Source organism: Bubalus kerabau, chromosome 10 (genome assembly GCF_029407905.1).
Source record: "Bubalus kerabau isolate K-KA32 ecotype Philippines breed swamp buffalo chromosome 10, PCC_UOA_SB_1v2, whole genome shotgun sequence".
NCBI classification, from domain to species: Eukaryota; Metazoa; Chordata; class Mammalia; order Artiodactyla; family Bovidae; genus Bubalus; species Bubalus kerabau.
In genome coordinates this window covers 39457695-39476968 of record NC_073633.1, presented here as the reverse complement: position 1 = coordinate 39476968, position 19274 = coordinate 39457695, and the positions used below count along the sequence as shown (strand labels likewise).

The window sequence follows — 19274 nt, the reverse complement described above, 5'->3', positions numbered from 1 at the left end:
GACTGCAGTCATGAAATTAAAAGACGCTTACTCCTTGGAAGGAAAGTTATGACCAACCTAGATAGCATATTGAAAAGCAGAGACATTACTTTGCCAACAAAGGTCCGTCTAGTCAAGGCTATGGTTTTTCCAGTAGTCATGTATGGATGTGAGAGTTGGACTGTGAAGAAAGCTGAGTGACGAAGACTTGATGCTTTTGAACTGTGGTGTTGGAGAAGACTCTTGAGAGTCCCTTGGACTACAAGAAATCCAACCAGTCCATTCTAAAGGAAGTTGGTCCTGGGTGTTCATTGGAAGGAATGATGCTAAAGCTGAAACTCCAATACTTTGGCCACCTCATGCGAAGAGTTGACTCATTGGAAAAGACCCTGGTGCTGGGAGGGATTGGCGGCAGGAGGAGAAGGGGACGACAGAGGATGAGATGGCTGGATGGCATCACCGACATGACGCACATGAGTTTGGGTGAACTCCGGGAGTTGGTGATGGACAGGGAGGCCTGGCGTGCTGCAGTTCATGGGGTCACAAAGAGTCGGACACAACTGAGCAACTGAACTGAACTGAACTGATCTGAAGACAAACATTTCCATAAGAAAAATGCATTGGTTAGCTCAAGGTTTGAGAACAGCTAGGTTCTGGTGGACCCAGGTGTCATTATGGCAACACAGTATTTTAAGAGAAACCTCTTTTTAAATTTGTATAGAGAAAGGGAAAAAATATAACACTAGTTGTTTCCTCCTGCTACTTAAGAGAGAGATAAAAAATATCTGACACTTGCAGCCTATTTCCTCCATTTGGAGACTCCTGGCCTTCCTGCCTGTTACCTCTCACATCTTTTCAAATTAGTTTTCTATTTTTTGAGTATATACTCAAGAGTGGAATTGCTGGATTATATGGTAATTTTTTTTGTCTTTTAAGGAATCTCCATACTGTTTTACATACAAGCTGCAGCAATTTACATTCTCACCAGTAGTGTACAAGGGTTCTCTTTTCTCAGTATCCTCACTAACATTTTTTTTTCATAGATTTTTGGCTAATAGCCATTCTAACAGGTGTAAGGTGATACCCCCTTTTTGTTTTGACTTGCATTTCTTTAATAATTAGAAATGATGAGCATTTTTTCATTGCTCGCTAGCTGTCTGTATGTCTTCTTGGTAAAAACGTTTATTCAGATCTTCTGCCCAGTTTTTAATTGGGTTATTTTTTTTTATATTGAGATGTATGAGCTGTTTATATATTTTGTATATCAACCCCTTGTCGATCATATATTTTGCAGATATTTTCTTTCATGAAAGATTGTCTTTTTGTTTTGTCAATGGTTTCTTTTGCTGTACAAAAAGATTTTATATTTAATTAGGTCTCGTTTGTTTATTTTTGCTTTTATTTCTTTTGCCTTAGGAGACATATCCCCAAAAATGTTGCTGCAATTTATGTTAGGACGTGTTCTGCATATGTTCTCTTCTAGGAGTTTTATGGATTCAGATCTTACATTTAGGTCTTTAATCCATTTAGGGTTTATTTTAGTATATGGTGAGTGTAGACACTTTAACATTTATTTTAGGGTAGGTTTAGTATTGATGAATTAGTATTCTTTCAGTTTTTTCTTGTCTGAGTTCTTTTCCTCTCCTTTGATTCTAAATTATAATCTTGCTGGGTAGGGTATCCTAAGTTGCAGGGTTTTCCCTTTCAGTGCTTTGAAGATGTCCTGGCACTCCCTACTTGTATGCAAGCTTTCTACAGAGAAATTGGCTGATATCTTTATGGGGCCTCCTTTGCATATGACTCTGTTTTTCTCTTGCTGCCTTTAGAATTCTCTTTTCTTTCACTTTTTCCATTTTAATTGTTATGTCTTGGTATGTCTGTTTTGTTTCCTCTTGCTTGGGACCCACTGTTCCTCCTATAACTGGACATCTATTTCTTTCTTCAGGTTTGGAAATTTTTCAGTTATAATTTCATCAGATACATTTTCAACATTTTTATCCCCTTCTCCCTCTCTCTTCTCATTTTGGAACCCCAATAATGTCAATGTTGCTATGCTTGATATTATTCCAAAAATATCTTAAACTTTTTTTTTTAATTTGCTTTTCTGTTGCTGCTCTGTTTGGGTGCTTTCCATCGTTCTATCTTCCACACCACTTATGCATTCTTCCAGATCACTTAGTCTGCCGTTCATCCTTTCTAGTGTGTTTTTATTTCAGTTATTGCATATTTCATTTTCAACTGGCTCTTTATTTACCTTTCTGGGTCCTTATAAAATTCTCACTGTGTTCATTATTCCTTTCCGTTATTCATTTAGCTTTATTACTACTATTTTGAATTATCTATCTTGTAAATTGTTTATTTCTGTTTCATTACTTATTTTTTTAAGGTCTTCTCTTTCAGTTGAAACTAGTGCCTTTGCCTTCTCATTCTGTTTTAGCTTTTTTTATCTCTATAAATTTAGGTGAAACAGTTACCTCTTGTGGTCTTGAAGAATTGTTCTTATGTGGGACTATCACTGTAAAGAGTGTTTGTACCCAGTGCCTTTGATTGGAGAGCTGGATTGGATGTAGACACAAGTTATTTCTTTCCTCAGGGTGTTTTGGCAGCTCTCACCTTGGTAGAAGGCAGGGATAGAGCTGGAGGGTCTGTTGCTGTGGCTGAGTGTGACGTGGGGCTTCCTTTCTGTTCTATCCCTATCAGCTGTGGAGGAAGATCCAACCTGCTGGAGCAGAAACACTGAGCATTGAGTCTGGGCTGCTCTTTTCCCTTTCAGTGTGTACTTTCCCATCTCCTGGCACCTTTGCTGCTGAGGGAAGCAGTGCTAAAGCAAGAAGGGCCTTTGCAGGCTTTTGGCTCATGGCAGGACTTTGACTCATGCAGCTCATGGCTGCAGTGGGTTGGTCACAGAAAGAGGTCCAAGCTGCCTCCAATGTGCCCCTGTACAAATGTCAGCTATTGTTGCCCTTGCCCTGCTCAGACACAGCCTCAGGTTCAAGTCTTCTTTGGTCCACATGGATGATTGCCCACTCTCCCCAGCCTCTACCACCCTGGCTTTGTTGTGGAGCCACAATGCAGGGCAGGCTGGGCCACATGAGCTCTTTGGTATGTAACTGAGGTGCTGGCTGTGGTGGACAGGCTGTGGTCAGAGTTCTAGGCTGCTTTCTTATGCACTACCTGAGCATATGCCAACAACAGCTGCTCCTGCCGCACGTTGCAGAGGTCCAAGTCACCTCTGCATCCCATGGTGGGGCTCTCCCCATGCTCACGAAAACCACAGGGAAACAGCTGAGTTGTGTTGTTGAGTAAACGGAATTGGAACATTCCCTTGACTCAGGATGTGGTGCACAAAGAGGCCATGGAAGTTTGCAGCCGTTGGTGCAGTCTTCAGTCTGCTCTCTCCTCTCTGCCTTACTGGCAAGTCAGTGTATATGCTTTCCTCACAAGGAGAGTCTTGGCTCCCCACAGTCCTCCTGTTAGTCCCACTGGCCCTCTAGCCAGCCAAAGGGGCTTAAGTTTGCTTTTATTATTATTTTTTTTAATCTGTATAGGTCTGAGAACTGTGGTAATGATTAAATGTGATAATACATATATATGCTCATATGTATGACTAGAGATCACTTCAAGAAAATTAGAGCTATCAGGGGAACATTTCATGCAAAAATAGGCACAATAACGGACAGAAATAATAAGGACCTGAAAGAAGTAGAAACGATTAAAAAGAGGTGGCAAGAATACACATAAGAACAGTACAAAAAAGGTCTCAATGACCCAGTTAATCACAATGATGTGCTCACTCACCTAGAGCCAGACATCCTGGAATGTGAAGTCAAGTGAGTCTTAGGAAGCATTAATATGAACAAAGCTAGTGGAGGTGATGGAATTCTAGCTGAGCTATTTAAAATTCTATAAGATGATACTGTGAAAGCATCAATATGTCAGCAGATTTGGAAAACTCAGGAGTGGAAAAGATCAGTTTTCATTCCAATCCCAAAGAAGGACAATGCCAAAGAATATTCAAACTACCATACAATGGTGTTCATTTCACATGCTAGCAAGGGGATTCTTAAAATCCTTCAAGATAGTCCAGCAGTACGTGAACTGAGAACTTTCAGATGTACAACCTGGGTTTCAAAGAGACAGAGGAACCAGAAATCGAATTGGCAACATTCATTGGATCATAGTAAAAGCAAGGGAGTTCCTGAAAAGCATCTACTTCTGCTTTTTTGACTACACTAAAGCCTTTGATGGTGTGGATCACAACAAACTGTGGAAAATTCTTAAAGAGATAGGAGTACCATATCACCTTACCTGTCTCCTAAGAAACCTGTATGCAGTCAAGAAGCAACAGTTAGAACTGAACATGTAACAACTGACTGGTTGAAGGTTGGGAAAGAGTACAGCAAGTCTATATATTGTCAGCCTGCTTATTTAAATTATCTTCAGAGTATATCACATGCAGTGCTGGACTGGATGAATCACAAGCTGAAATCATAATTGCCAGAATAAATATCAGTAACCTCAGATATGCAGATGAAACCACTCAAATGGCAGAAAGTGAAGAGGAACTAAAGATGAGGGTGAAAGAAGAGAGTGAAAAGCTGGCTTGAAACTCAACATTAAAATAAAAATTAAGATCATGGCATCCAGTCCCATCAGTTCATGGCAAATAGATGGGGAAAAAGTGGAAGTAGTGACAGATTTGATTTTCTTGGGCTACAAAATCACAGTGGATGGTGACTACAGCCATGAAATTAAAGACGCTTGCTCCTTAGAAGGAAAGCTATGACAAACCTAGACATCATATTAAAAAGCAGAGACATTGCTTTTCCAACAAAGGTCCATTTAGTCAAACTTATGGTTTTTCCAGTAGTCAAGTATGGATGTTAGAGTTGAACCATAAAGAAGGCTGAGCTCCAAAGAATTGATGTTTTCAAGTTGTGGTGCTGGAGAAGACTCTTGAGAGTCCCTTGGACTGCAAGGAGATCAAACCAGTCCATCCTAAAGGAGACCAGTCCTGAATATTCTTTGGAAGGACTGATGCTGAAGCTCCAATACTTTGGCCACCTGATGTGAAGAGCCGACTCATTGGAAGAGACCCTAATACTGGGAAAGGCTGAAGGCAAAAGGAGAAGGGGGCGGTGGCGGATGACATAGATAGATAGCATCACCGATTCAGTGGACATGAATTTGAGCAAACGCTGGAAGATACTGGAGCACGGAGGAGCCTGGTGTGCTGCAGTTCCTGGGGTTGCAAAGAGAGACAAGATTTAGCAACTGAACAACAACAACGATGACTAGAGAGCAGGATTATAATGAGGACATGATCAAGTCATGGGATGTTTTGTGAAAAAAATGTTTCACCATATAAAAAATACAATTATTGTCTCAGAAATCAAAATTTATAAACCTGATGCCTTACTTATAGATGTTAGTGGCGTTATATTAAAATGTTAATATCAGCAAATCAAAACCACTATGAGGTACCATTTCACGCCAGTCAGAATGGCTGCGATCCAAAAGTCTACAAGTAATAAATGCTGGAGAGGGTGTGGAGAAAAGGGAACCCTCTTACACTGTTGGTGGGAATGCAAACTAGTACAGCCACTATGGAGAACAGTGTGGAGATTCCTTAAAAAACTGGAAATAGAACTGCCTTATGATCCAGCAATCCCACTGCTGGGCATACACACTGAGGAAACCAGAAGGGAAAGAGACACGTGTACCCCGATGTTCATCGCAGCACTGTTTATAATAGCCAGGACATGGAAGCAACCTAGATGTCCATCAGCAGATGAATGGATAAGAAAGGGGTGGTACATATACACAATGGAGTATTACTCAGCCATTAAAAAGAATACATTTGAATCAGTTCTAATGAGGTGGATGAAACTGGAGCCTATTATACAGAGTGAAGTAAGCCAGAAAGAAAAACACCAATACAGTATACTAACGCATATATATGGAATTTAGAAAGATGGTAACAATAACCCTGTGTACGAGACAGCAAAAGAGACACTGATGTATAGAACAGTCTTATGGACTCTGTGAGAGAGGGAGAGGGTGGGAAGATTTGGGAGAATGGCATTGAAACATGTAAAATATCATGTATGAAACGAGTTGCCAGTCCAGGTTCGATGCACGATACTGGATGCTTGGGGCTGGTGCACTGGGACGACCCAGAGGGATGGAATGGGGAGGGAGGAGGGAGGAGGGTTCAGGATGGGGAACACATGTATACCTGTGGCGGATTCATTTTGATATTTGGCAAAACTAATACAATTATGTAAAGTTTAAAAAATAAAATAAAATTAAAAAAAAATAAAGACTGATGGTTTGAGGTTAAAAAAGAAAAAAAAATGTTAATATCATATTTTAAAAATAAGCATGTTTAAATTTAAGTAAATAATTTAACTTGGTTAGGTTAGTGAAGTCTGATGGAGTTTAGTAGTGGTAGTACAGGATCAAGTAAGGGAGAGCAGAGATAGGAAACATCTCAGAATTTATCTTTCTCTGAGTTATGGAATAAATAGCTTCTTTTATTTACACTTTTTATTCTGTGATTTTTTTTTATTTTCAAGAATATTTTAATAACCATCTATTGCTATTATAACAAAAAAGACAGTTAAAATTATCTCATGTTTTGAAGTATATATCTGCTGCTGCTGCTGCTAAGTCGCTTCATTTGTGTCCAACTCTGTGCGACCCCAGAGACAGCAGTCCACCAGGCTCCCCCATCCCTGGGATTCTCCAGACAAGAACACTGGAGTGAGTTGCCATTTCCTTCTCCAATGCATGAAAGTGAAAAGTAAAAGTGAAGTCACTCAGTCATGTCCGACTCTTAGAGACCCCGTGGACTGTAGCCCACCAGGCTCCTCCGTCCATGGGATTTTCCAGGCAGGAGTACTGGAGTGGGGTGCCATTGCCTTCTCCGGAAGTATATATCTAGGTAAGGTAAATATTTATAAGCCTCAGATGGCAGGTGATGGGTCAACTGAGTATGCCTTTGTGATCACTAGCATGCCTGAGCTTGATCCCTTGCATCACCTCTTATTCTTAACTCATCACCTCCTAACACTCTTGAGAGTAGTTTTTCTTAGAGTAAACCAGAGGCCTTAGTGAGGTGATGAGCAGTGTGATAGGTTGAATGCCCCCCAACATACATGGTTCTTAAGAGATTGTCTAAAAGATGTAAGTCCATATCCTAAATCCTGGAACCTGTGAATGCGACGTTTTTTGGAAAGAAGGTCTTTGCATATGAGATTAAGTTAAAGATTTCAAGGCAAGATAATCCTAGATTTCCTAAAATTCCATTGACAAGCATTCTTATAAAAGACAAAAGAGAAGAAATCACAGACAATAAAAGACCATGTGAAGATGAAGGCAGAGAGAATACCTAAAGCTAGAGGAGGCTGAAACTGACAAGGATTCTCCCTTAGAGTCTGTGGAGAACAGCCCTGCCAATGGCTAGGTTTCTGACTTCTGGTCTCCAGACTGTGAGAAAATGAGTTTCTGTTGTTTTAAGCCACCTAGTTTGTAGTCATTTGTTACAATAGCCTGGGGGAAACTAACACAGGCTGCCAGGAAATTAACTCCTTGAAATAACTTCTCTAAAGCAATCCCCTATCTCCTTTGTCCTTTTCTTTATTTTAAAGTGGTTGTCTCCTTACAGCTCCCCTTCTCTGATCCGCAGTGCCCCCTTATTCCACATGCTTTCCTTTGTTTCTCAGTCTTGGAATGGTGGGCACTGTCAGGGGGGGCTTTGGGTACTTTGGCCAAGAATGCTGTTATGCTACATATCTGGATTCCTTCTGGTCACTGTGTAATATCCTATATATTCATTAAAATTTTCCTCATACTAGTAAATGAGGTTACTGAAATTAAAAATGTATATCAAATGTTATGGTAGATATGTATTTTCTCAGTTAAAAGATAATAAACATATATGTACTATCACGGGGAAAAAGGGACAGCCAAATCTTTTAACAAATAGAAGAAATCTTTGCACTGAAAGATCAGGGCCACTGCTTTAAAAATCAACCCGGGCACGTTTTACCCAATGTTGAACGAATCATTCTCTTCTGTACCAGCACAGAAACAGCCTCACACTAATATTCAGATTTATCATTAATTATAGCATTGAAAAATGTGTGGATAAAGGAATGAACTTCAAAACTCTATGATTTCTCATGAGAGAGTGTCACATAAGTGTTTAGGTCCCAGGGATTACCAAAGTGAATGCATGCTGACAGTTCATGGATTTGAACATTTTTTTAATTTATCAATACAAGAGACTATAGTATTACTGCCTATCGGACCACTTTTTAGCTTAGGGATTTTGTAACTAGCTATTTAATCTCTTTCAGCCTCAGTTTCCTAGCCTGTGATATGGGCTAGTTTTATTGACTGTGAAGAGGACTCAGTGAGATTATGTATATTAAAGTTCCATCAGAGAGCTCTGTACACAATGGATATAAAAAATGTAACTCCCCTTGTCCCTTTATTTCCAGTATTAATTGCAATCTTGATTTGGTGACTGCACCACTGAAATAACTTCAAGAGAACTGTTAACTCTTCCATGCCAAACGTTGAGAGTTATCTCTTGGCCTATTTCAGCTCTTGGACAGGAAATTTAATATCTGAAAGGGGCTTCTTTCTTTACTGGGTCTTACGAGCATATCCAGAAACAAATTAAAGTGTTTGTTGGCTCATTAACAGGTAAGATCTGACTTTAAGCATATCCTTAGCAATTCTAGTGATCGAAAATGGATCCCTTTTTTTGTTTGCTAAATAAACATACGTATTTGAAATTACACAAGCAACTCAGTTTGAGATGAAATAATTGCCTAAACTTGAGGCCAGTGGGATGATGGGGGAGCACATTTTCTGATTTGAATCAATCAATTTCCAGGGCCAATTATATATTTATGGCCTTCTTTTCAGTGAGACAAAACTGGTCTGTTTATTTGGTTTGCTTAAGTAATTAGTTGTAAAATTAAGTTGGGATTTTTTTTTTAAGCCTCTGGTAGTTATTCTTTATGGGTCTGGGCCATGAACAAAAATATTTCTTTAAGTTTTTTATTGGAGAATTGCTTTCTTCAGGTGAACTCTGGCAAACACTGTTAAAATGTATGGAGCTGAAATGCTAGGAAGTATAGAAAAGGGAAGGAAATTACCTCAGTTTGGTAGAAGGCACAATGTTGCCTTCTTTAATAAAATGCATCCTCTGTCCCGACTAGCACAATGCAACCCAACTGAGCATTTCATTGTGTTCTGTCACTTAACCCTGCCAGCCAGAGAAGGCGGCTGACACAGTGTACCTGAAGTTACAAAGAGCCTATGTGTCCACACTGGTTTTCACATTCCTCAGAGGGTTCGAGGGGAGAGCTGCTTTGTTATTTTTCTCAAGTCCTGTCACAAACGGTCTTTGACAGGCGCCCAGAAGGTCTGAGCAAAAACTGCTGGAGCTGGTTGGCGCCAGAAGTGCCACATGCCCACGGGGGTGGGGGCAGGCTGGCAGAAAGTGATTCTGTATGAAGGCATCCAGTGAGGACAGTCCCCTGTCGCTGGCAGAGACACTCACTTATCAGGGGACCAGCAAACGTCCGTGACTGGAAGAGTACGGAGGTTCCGACAGGGAGGAGGGCAACTCATGGGGCACAAGAACAGGTCTCAGAAGCCTCTTGACGCTTCAGCTTCCAGCCGAGGACTACAGTGGCTTCCGCAATGTTCCAGCCAATCAAGTGGGAGGTTTTCGTTATGAGAGAACATTTTTCTAAGCGCACTTCCGTGCATTTCCTAGAAAATTCCAAAAGAACTTTTTAATTTACTGGGTGCAGTGATAAGTAATGTCACACCTATTTCAGCTATCACGCTTGGTATGCGCAGCAGGTTTTTCTTGTCTGTAAAACCAAGACAGACAAGACTCCTGTAATGATAACCATGCACCTGTGCATTTGTGCATTTTATGACTAGTGCAATTCATGTAATTTTTGATTAAGAACTAACTTGTTAAATAAAATTCCTTAAACATAGTCCACAATTATTAAGCTGTGTTTTACATGCTTTCTTTTTAAATATAAAAGTAACCTTCATGTTTCTTGAACTCTGTTTCAGTCCTAGAAGATTGTTAAGAGAAACCAAATCTATACCAGCCTCTGATAAAGTGATTCAGGCAGCATATACTCACTGAGTCTCTTCATATGAGTCTCCATACTTGCCAGTCTGTTCTCAGGGTCATTGGCATATGGCAAGAATTCCTGAAAGTCACATGCACCCATCCAGGCATGAGAACACAGGCAGTTCTTTTCCTTATCAGGGAACGTGTGTCACTTCTATGCATCTCTTCATAGAGATTACAGTCTTCAGAGAGTAAAATATTTACTTGTTTATTATTATTGAGAATTTCCTCAATTATTGTTGAGAAGTCATAAGACATATATACAAAGAAGGGGTTGTCATGAGAAAAACTCTAATGAGAGTCCCTGAAAATCTGACAAAAGAAAATATCTGACAGTGAAAGTGATTAATGGAGCTTGAAACAGAGGCCAGTTAAATACATTTCTTCTCATTTCTCAAGAGAATTAGTAATGAGGCCAGTGACTTTCTCCAGTTCCTCAAATAGTGAAATTTTACCCAATCATTGACTTCTCTCCTAGTCAAAACAGAATAGAATGCAGCTATTCAAATTCTTGTTACAAGTGCTCCATTAGGTCTTACAAGGCAATCCAGAAAAGGATAATATACTCCTGCCATGCATGTAACAGCAGAGTCATGAGAGCAGAACTAATGGATGAACAAACAGACCTCCTTTCACTCATTTGGAAAATCTGCTTTATGACACTTAGTGAAGTTTGATACAACATGAAGGATACAGAGATGATACCTCTGCATCCATCTGAATCTATATCAATGTATTATGGAAAAAAAAAACCAGTAGTCAGAATGGGCCTGAAAACATGGGTAGGATTTGAGAATTAGAGCTGATAAGAAGGAAGTCAGAGAAATGAGAACAGTGTAAACAAAAAAGCTATGGTGGATAAGGCAGGAATTTAGAAGTGAGCTTTGCCTTCAACTCCTGATTTTGTCAATCAGCATCTGTGCAAGACTGAGCAAGTCACCTGGCCACTTTGAACTTACTTTGTATAAGCTGCAAAGCAGATAATAACGCTATCTCAATAGGGTTACCTGAGGGTTAAATGAGATAACTTGCATGATGCTCTGATTTGGAGATGACATATACCATGCTCAGCTCCTCCTCATAGCACTCATGTCAGGCATAGCTTCTTCCCCCATCTCTGACCCCCTCTCCTACACTAAACTCCTGTCTTTATGACTCAGTCTAGAGCTTCCTACTGTCCCTCAGATCACTGTCTCAAGTCATCCTACCTTGGGACATTTGCATTCTCTTCTGCCTGGGATCCTCCTACCCAGATCTTTAGGTTTCTTGCTCCCTCACTTCAAGTAAGCTTCAATTTAAACTTGATCTCTTTATTTTTTTTTTTTTTTTTTTTTTTGGTTTCTTAGTTTTTTTTTTTTGTTTTTTTTTTTGTTTTTTTTTTTTAATTTTATTTTATTTTTAAACTTTACATAACTGTATTAGATTTGCCAAATATCAAAATGAATCCGCCACAGGTACACATGTGTTCCCCATCCTGAACCCTCCTCCCTCCTCCCTCCCCATTCCATCCCTCTGGGTCGTCCCAGTGCACCAGCCCCAAGCATCCAGTATCGTGCATCGAACCTGGACTGGCAAGGCAACTTGCCTGATGCTTTGTTGAAAACACCTCACTGATTACTGTCTGAAATTGCATCCTGTATTAATTTGTTTTCTCATTGTCCTCTCTCCATAGAATGTGGGTATTTGTTGATCTTGTTCATCACTGTATCCCCAAACCCTTAGAACAGTGTCTGATGTATCTTGGGTACTGGGTAAATATTTACTGAATGTTATTATTAGTAATGAATGAATAAAATGAATAAAAGCATTTTGAAAAAAGCAATATAAAATTTGCCAAGCACTTGCTAAGTCCTAGGTAGAGAAAGATTCTAAACCAGAATGAAAAAACAGTTTGCCCTAGATGGGTAAAGAAAACAAAAGTGGAAGAAATCATCATATGCTGTTTCTGTTTTGTTTTCTGATTGGAAGTTAATCTTCTAGAGTGTAACTACAGGAGGAGTACAGAAAAGCCATAAAACAGACAGAGGAGCCTCTGAGAGCTTCAGCATGGAATGGATGGGAAGGCCCTGGAGGAGGCCCCACAAGCTGGTGATCAAGCTGTCCACAGCACTGCTGGAGGTCCTCATGACAGATCCCACTGAAGCCACATGTGCCACATCTCTGCTGACTGCCTGGTGATGGCACATCCGTGGGTGACAGGATGGGATGTGAGCCTTTCACGCCTTCTGTTTTCCTCATGCCTCCAGCTGGGCTCTTTGGGAGGGTGTGTGTGTGTGTGTGTGTGTGTGTGTGTGTTTCTTTTCCTTGGCTCACAAGTCACATCAGTCCGCTCTTGGTACTTGGCAACCCAGCACGCTTCCTCCCACTAACGACAAGCCCGTCTGCAAAACAGAACAACATCTTTGAGATGGGGTGTTTATCTGGGCAGCACATAGCCTCTGCAGCCCACAGGGGCCCCTCCTTCAAAGGCATTGCTGAATGGGACTCACCTGATGAAAGCCCGAACTGTGTATGCTTGACTTGATTTACGGGTAACAGCCAGCTCATTAGGCGCACTGGCCTGAGGAAGCCAGTCGGCTGTGGGGACAAATGTTTGTGCAGCTCTGTGGTGCCCACAGGGTTGTTTGCTTGGGGGCTGGAGCACAAAGGGGGCAGTGATAAGGGGCCCTGGAATCCATGCCTGGCTCAGGGAGTGCAAACTGCCCAGGAGATTGATATCTAGGGTGCAAAGGCTAAAAAAATTAGATTAATTTAGCTCAGCTGTACTCGCTGAAGGATTGGGTTGCAGCTGGTGCTGAAACATTAGTGATCAACCCTCAGAGATCAGGGGGCAAGTCTCAAGTTGGAAGGAAGGGGGTAAGATGGATTGCCTCTCAGTATGCCTGCTCCCCAGGAAAAGGATACCCTACAAAGGCAGCCCAGCATTACAGATAGTCCTTTGGAACACCACTGAGAAAGTAAGTAGTGTGTTCTTCGGGCTGTGGTGTTGGAAATTAGGGCAAACTGCTTTAAAAATACTCTCAATTTGATCTCTTCCTTGGGCTTCCCTGGTGGTTCAACTGGTAAAGATCTGTTGGCAATGCCGGAGACTTGGATTCGATCCCTGGGTTGGGAAGATACCCTGAAGAAGGGAAAGGCTACCCACTCCAGTATTCTGGCCTGGAGAACTCCATGGACTATTCCATGGGATCACAAAGAGTTGGGCATGACTGAGTGACTTTCACTTTTCAGGAAATAAGACTGAACAGTAATTAATATTTTGAGGTAAACTGAAAAACAGGTAGACTCTCTAAGATTTAGTATATTGTTATAAAATTTAATTTACAATATCCCTGAGTTTATAATGATTATTTCTGTGGCCCTGATTCTTTGTCTTCCAAATTCTTCTCCTTAGAAATTATCTTTACCTTTAAGCTTGACTACAAAGAGTCTTCGCTCTTGCAGTTCAGTTCCTAAGTGGAAAGTCTAATAGACTTCAAATTTCACATTACATATAAGAAAGAAAACATTTTTCCTACCATAAACCCAATGCTCTGGGCTATGTTCCAAGGGAACAAATCTTGAACATACTCTTTAGTTAGTTATCAACTCTTCTCACCTCTTTTGGTAAGGCTGTTTTTAAAAGCTACCATTTATTGAATACCCATTACATTCCAGGCACTGTGCAAATAAATGCTTTAAATGAGAATGATTATCCCAATTATTGCATGTGGTTTAAAAGTAATAAATTATGCCATTTCCTTTCTCTAAAGGCTCCATGTTTAGATGACAAATTTTATGCTTGTGTCTTGGTCAAGCAGTCATGTCTGACTCTTTGTGACCCCACGGACTATATTGTAGCCCTTAAGGCTCCTCTGTCCATGGAATTCTTCAGGCAAAAATACTGGAGTGGGTTGCCATTTCCTTCTCCAGGGGATCTTCCTGGACCAGGGATCAAACACAGGTCTCCCACATTGCAGGCAGATTCTTTACCATCTGAGCCACCAGGGAAGCCCCTATGCTTGTCCTATATACAATTAATTCAGAGATTAGAACATGTCTGTGTCTTTAACTCAGTGCTCAGCCAGTGGTGATAGAAGGACCTCTGTTAAGAACCAGGTTATGATACTGACCATGGACAAAGGAAGGAGCAAAAGCTAGGCCCTCTCCTCACAATGTTTTCCTTTCAGATGATGAATGCCATTTTAGGAATAGGTTGAAGCTGATATAAAAGAGATCATGAGCTTTTAAAACAGAGAACTGTAAACAGTGTACCTCAAAAAAAGGCAGGGTCTTTTGGGGAATGCCCTGTGGTGTAGAGGAATAAAGACTAATCTGGAAACTAGAAGACCCAGATCCTAGCTCATTCGTGGATTAGTCCCATGAGCCAATGCAGTTCACTTCTTCCTTAATTGTTCCCCATTTGCAAAATGTAGACATCAAATGAGATGATATATAGAAAATTTCACTGAAAATTATGAAGCCTTAAACCCATGAAGAAGTTATTCCCCATAGTTCCACAGCTCAGAAAGATTGTGACATTTTCAAAATCCCACATCTAGTGGATAGAGAAGGATAAACCAGCACTCATGTCTCGCAAGCACCAACTCAGTGTCTCCTCTGTCACAGTCCCCGTCCCTGCATGACTGGTAACACTCCAGATCCTTAATGGAATTCAGAGTGAAATCAAGGAATAGCCACAAGCCACTATTTAAATAAAGCCACAAAATCAAACATTTACAGATGGCAAAATTAATATTCTTGGCTCAAGTTCAGTGGCAAGTATAAGAGTGCACAACCAGACTGCTTTGACATAGAAATTCATGAGATGACGGTCCAGGGATAAGAGCAGGTACATTACCTCTCAGAGTAGAGGAATCTCATTTAAGTGGCCCCAAATTCAACCAGCACAGAAATATAAGAAGGAAGAATTCTGCCCAGAGACCACGAGTAATAGCAAAAAATGAAGCCATTAATAACCTTCAAGCAAGCTGTACCAATAGAGTTGTAGAGAGAAACCAGACTTTAGGACAGGAATTGTAAATTCAAATGCCTGCAAGAAGGGGAAATTGCATAAGTGAACTAAATAGGCTGGGGGTAAGAGACATCAAAGAGTGTTTAAACTGTGGTGAATTAGAAAGAATATGCCATATCAATACTCGGATTTTGCTAACTGCAGCCATCTCAGAATGGATGACCACTGTAATTTGGTCTTACAATTTTTCAAGAAAAGACAGAAATTATTAGCATTTTTGTGTGAATCCCACAATTTTTTTAATGCTTACAGTAAATTAAAATTATCTTCAAACCAAACAAAACATGAATCTCATTTTGTAAACTTTGCATCATTTTGTGAACTTTGCTCTTAAAGTAGGAGAGGAAATAGAAGAGTGTTAGAATTAAAAGCAAGCAATAGAGCATGGATTATCAAAGTTTGGAGTTGGGTGGGACAGGAATGAGGATGGAAAGTTCTAGGAGGAGTAGCAAAGCCAAATCTAGGTTGATTTTCCCTAGCCATCCACGTCCAACTGTGACAATGAGGAAGCTACCTTAATTTCAACTATATGGCTCACTTTTGCACTTAAGAGATCTGGCCAGTGAGCACAGCTGGTCAGAAAAGCCAAGAGTTGACACTGGGTATGACAATACTATAAAAAATATTGTTTTCTGCTTCTCAGCATGGCCTTGCATGTTTCTATTTATGTAAATCTTTCACTGAATAAAAAGACTGGCCAGCATGTCCCTGACCAAACTTAAATATTGCTGTTATTACTTGGTTAAATCACTTAAGAAACAAAACCAATACTCAGGGCTCTAATTTTATGACTCATGTTTTATGCTTTCATGTTTGCAACTGAACCAAGTAGTATACTATAATCACATTTTCTTTTTTATAATTTTTCTTCCTGGAAGTAATTAGCTGCCTCTATTTTAGTAGTTTTGTTTTAATGGCCCTATTACTAATTGATTCCCAAACTTATGTTAGAGCTCTTAAAACTCCTCTTGTATGGCATAGTGACTCTGGGTCTGCTGGGCAACTGTGATCCTAGGGGTTCACTGGGGGAAATCAACCTGGCCTTGGCTGCAATAGTCCTGAAACTTTCCATCTTCATTCTTTCCCTACCCAACTCCAAACATTGGAGGCTGGGAGTTTCTTTTGCTTTTCTCCAACGTTGGACCTCTAAGGTTACATGTCTATTTTTTTTTTTTTTTTGCCTTAACTCTTATAATAATGGAGTAGAACTTCTTCCTGAGAAAAGGTATAGCGTTGTCAGTATTTTCAATTTTTGTATTGGAAATGTATTAATTTTCTTAATTTGATTGAAGGTTTGTATATATATGGAAATCATTTCCCTTCAGACTTTGAAGGTATTACTTTCAGTTCAGTTCAGTTCATTTCAGTCGCGCTCTCATGTCCAACACTTTGTGACCCCATGGACTGCAGCATGTGAGGCCTCCTTGTCTATCACCAACTCCTGGAGTTTACTCATATTCATGTCCATCGAGATGGTGATGCCATCCAACCATCTCATCCTCTGTCATCCCCTTCTCCTCCTGCATTCAATCTTTCTCCGCATCAGGGTCTTTTCCAATGAGTCAGTTCTTCACATGAGGTAGCCAAAATATTGGAGTTTCAGCTTCAGCCTCAGTCCTTCCAATGAATATTCAGGACTGATTTCCTTTAGGATGGACTGGTTGGATCTCCCTGCAGTCCAAGGGACTCTCAAGAGTCTTCTCCAACACTACAGTTCAAAAGCATCAGTTCTTCAGGCTCAGCTTTCTTTACAGTCCAACTCTCACATCCATACATGACTACTGGAAAAACCATAGCTTTAACTAGACAGACCTTTGCTGCAAAGTAATGTCTCTGCCTTTTAATATGCTATTTAGGTTGGGCATAACTTTTCTTCCAAGGAGTGAGCATCTTTTAATTTCATGGCTGCAGTCACCATCTGCAGTGATTTTGGAGCCCTAAAAAATAAAGTCTGACACTGTTTCCACTGTTTCCCCATCTATTTCCCATGAAGTGATGGGACCAGATGCCATGATCTTAGTTTTCTGAAAGTTGAGTTTTAAGCCAACTTTTTCACTCTCCTCTTTCACTTTCATCAAGAGGTTCTTTAGTTCTTCTTTGCTTTCTGCCATGAGGGTGGTGTCATCTGCATATCTGAGGTTATTGATATTTCTTCTGGCAATCTTGATTCTAGCTTGTGCTTCATTCAGCCCAGCCTTTCTCATGATGTACTCTGCATAGAAGTTAAATAAGAAGGGTGACAGTTTACAGCCTTGACGTACTCCTTCCCTGATTTAGAACCAGTCTGTTGTTCCATGACCAGTTCTAACTGTTTCTTCCTGACCTGCATACAGATTTCTCAAGAGGCAGGTCAGGTCATCTGGCATTCCCATCTCTTTCAGATTTTTCCAGTTTGTCATGATCCACACAGTCAAAGGCTTTGGCATAGTCAATAAAACAGAAATAGATGCATTACTTTAGTTTCATTTAACTCCTGGTGCTGCTTTGAGAATTCTGTGCCATACTGATCCTGTCCTCTTTATTTGAGGTGCTTTATTTTCCTGGGAGCAAATACATATTTTTTTATTGTTGTTTAGTTGCTAAGTCATGTCCAACTCTTGAGGCCCCATGGACTGTAGCCCACCAGGCTCCCCTGTTCATGGGATTCTCCAGGCAAGAATATTGGAGTGGATTGTCATTTCCTCCTCTGAGGAATCTTCCTGACCCAGGGATCAAACCCACATCACCCGTATTGGCAGGTGGATTCTTTACCACTGAGCCATGTTCTAAAATTTCTAACTTTTAATTCATAAAGGCTGACCCACATCATAAATCTTGTTTCAATTTTGAAGATTGGCAAAAATAGCAAACCAAATTTGTCACTTATTTTACTATGGATTGCAAAAAAAATTTTTTGAGTTGGTTACAAAACTAAGAATCTCATGTTAGCATAACTGTTTTTCTCTTTATGAAACTCCTTTCAGTCAGTTTTAAAATTATTTTTAAATTATTTCTTTTATTTTGTGCTCTTTTCAAAAAATTCTAATTTATGGATTTCCTGTACTCTATCTTCTATTAGTATATCTTCCATTGAAGTATTCATTTCTACTATTAATTCTTCACTTCCAAAAGCTCTTTATTCTTTGAATTATATATATTATGTATTATATATATTGCACATACACACATACCCATTTTTAAAATATGTATATAAGGCATAATATACATTATATAGTGTCAGTTGTATTAAATACCTAAGAAAGATTATTAATATATATTAATTATATAATTAATATACTAGTATAAAATAGCATATAAATGTGTAATATATAATTTAGAAAGGTAAAGGATAGATACATAGATTGATTATACTAAATAGAAATGTATATACCTACAGCTCAGTGTTTACTCTGGACTGTTCTTCTCCATCAAAGAATATCGTATTTTGGTCCACTTACACCATTTCATGTACTGTCACCAAGGAGCCATTTTTAGTGGGTTCAGTCCTTTTCAACAGGGAAATGATATGCTTATTCATTGAGGTTGCTTTTCCTTACATTTGGGATATGAAGAATTCTAGAGGGTTTTTTTCCAGTCACTAGCACTGTTTCTATGAATAAGGGCAGAGCTTCACTCTACTCTAATGTTCTATACCTCATGAGAATTTTGTTCCTGTCCTTAGCTACCATTGTTTTTGTTATGAAAGTAGATTACATGAAAACTGCAAATTTTGGACACCTTGTTTTGCTTTGATTGTTTTGACTTGGTTTTAGGGTATTAAGGTTAGAAATTTCCATCAGAAAACTTAAATCTACTACCTTAACCTATAGCCTCATGGTGCAAGTGCAACTGATCATATTCTAATTACCGTTTTTGCAAGATTTAAAAATATATTAAAATAATTGCTATGAGTAAAGAATATTGATGATTTTATTTTAGTTTTTCCTTTCATTTTATCAGCTTAACCATAGGAAAAGCTTATGCATTAGACTTTGTGGAGATCAAGTTGGGTTTGATCCCTGGGTCAGGAAGATACCCTGGGGAAGGAAATGGCAACCCACTGCAGTATTCTTGCCAGGAGAATTCCAGGGACAGAGGAGCCTGACAGGCTACTGTCCACTGGGT

At 39.7% G+C, this 19274-nt stretch overlaps 2 long non-coding RNA genes across 2 annotated transcripts in view; one reads left to right on the top strand and one right to left on the bottom strand.

Annotated features, from left to right (window-relative positions):
- Positions 1-11641: 11641 nt before the first annotated feature.
- LOC129621197 (uncharacterized) lies at positions 11642-12845 on the bottom strand. The gene is made up of 2 exons (XR_008699093.1): positions 12646-12845; positions 11642-12537 (listed from the first exon to the last, which is right to left on the bottom strand). It is a non-coding gene; the product is annotated as an uncharacterized LOC129621197 (long non-coding RNA).
- Positions 12846-12960: 115 nt separating this feature from the next.
- LOC129621199 (uncharacterized) overlaps positions 12961-19274 on the top strand; it is a 31260-nt gene continuing 24946 nt past the window's right edge. The window contains exon 1 of the long non-coding RNA XR_008699095.1: positions 12961-13113. This is a non-coding gene — a long non-coding RNA (uncharacterized LOC129621199). The remainder of the gene's footprint in view (positions 13114-19274) is intronic.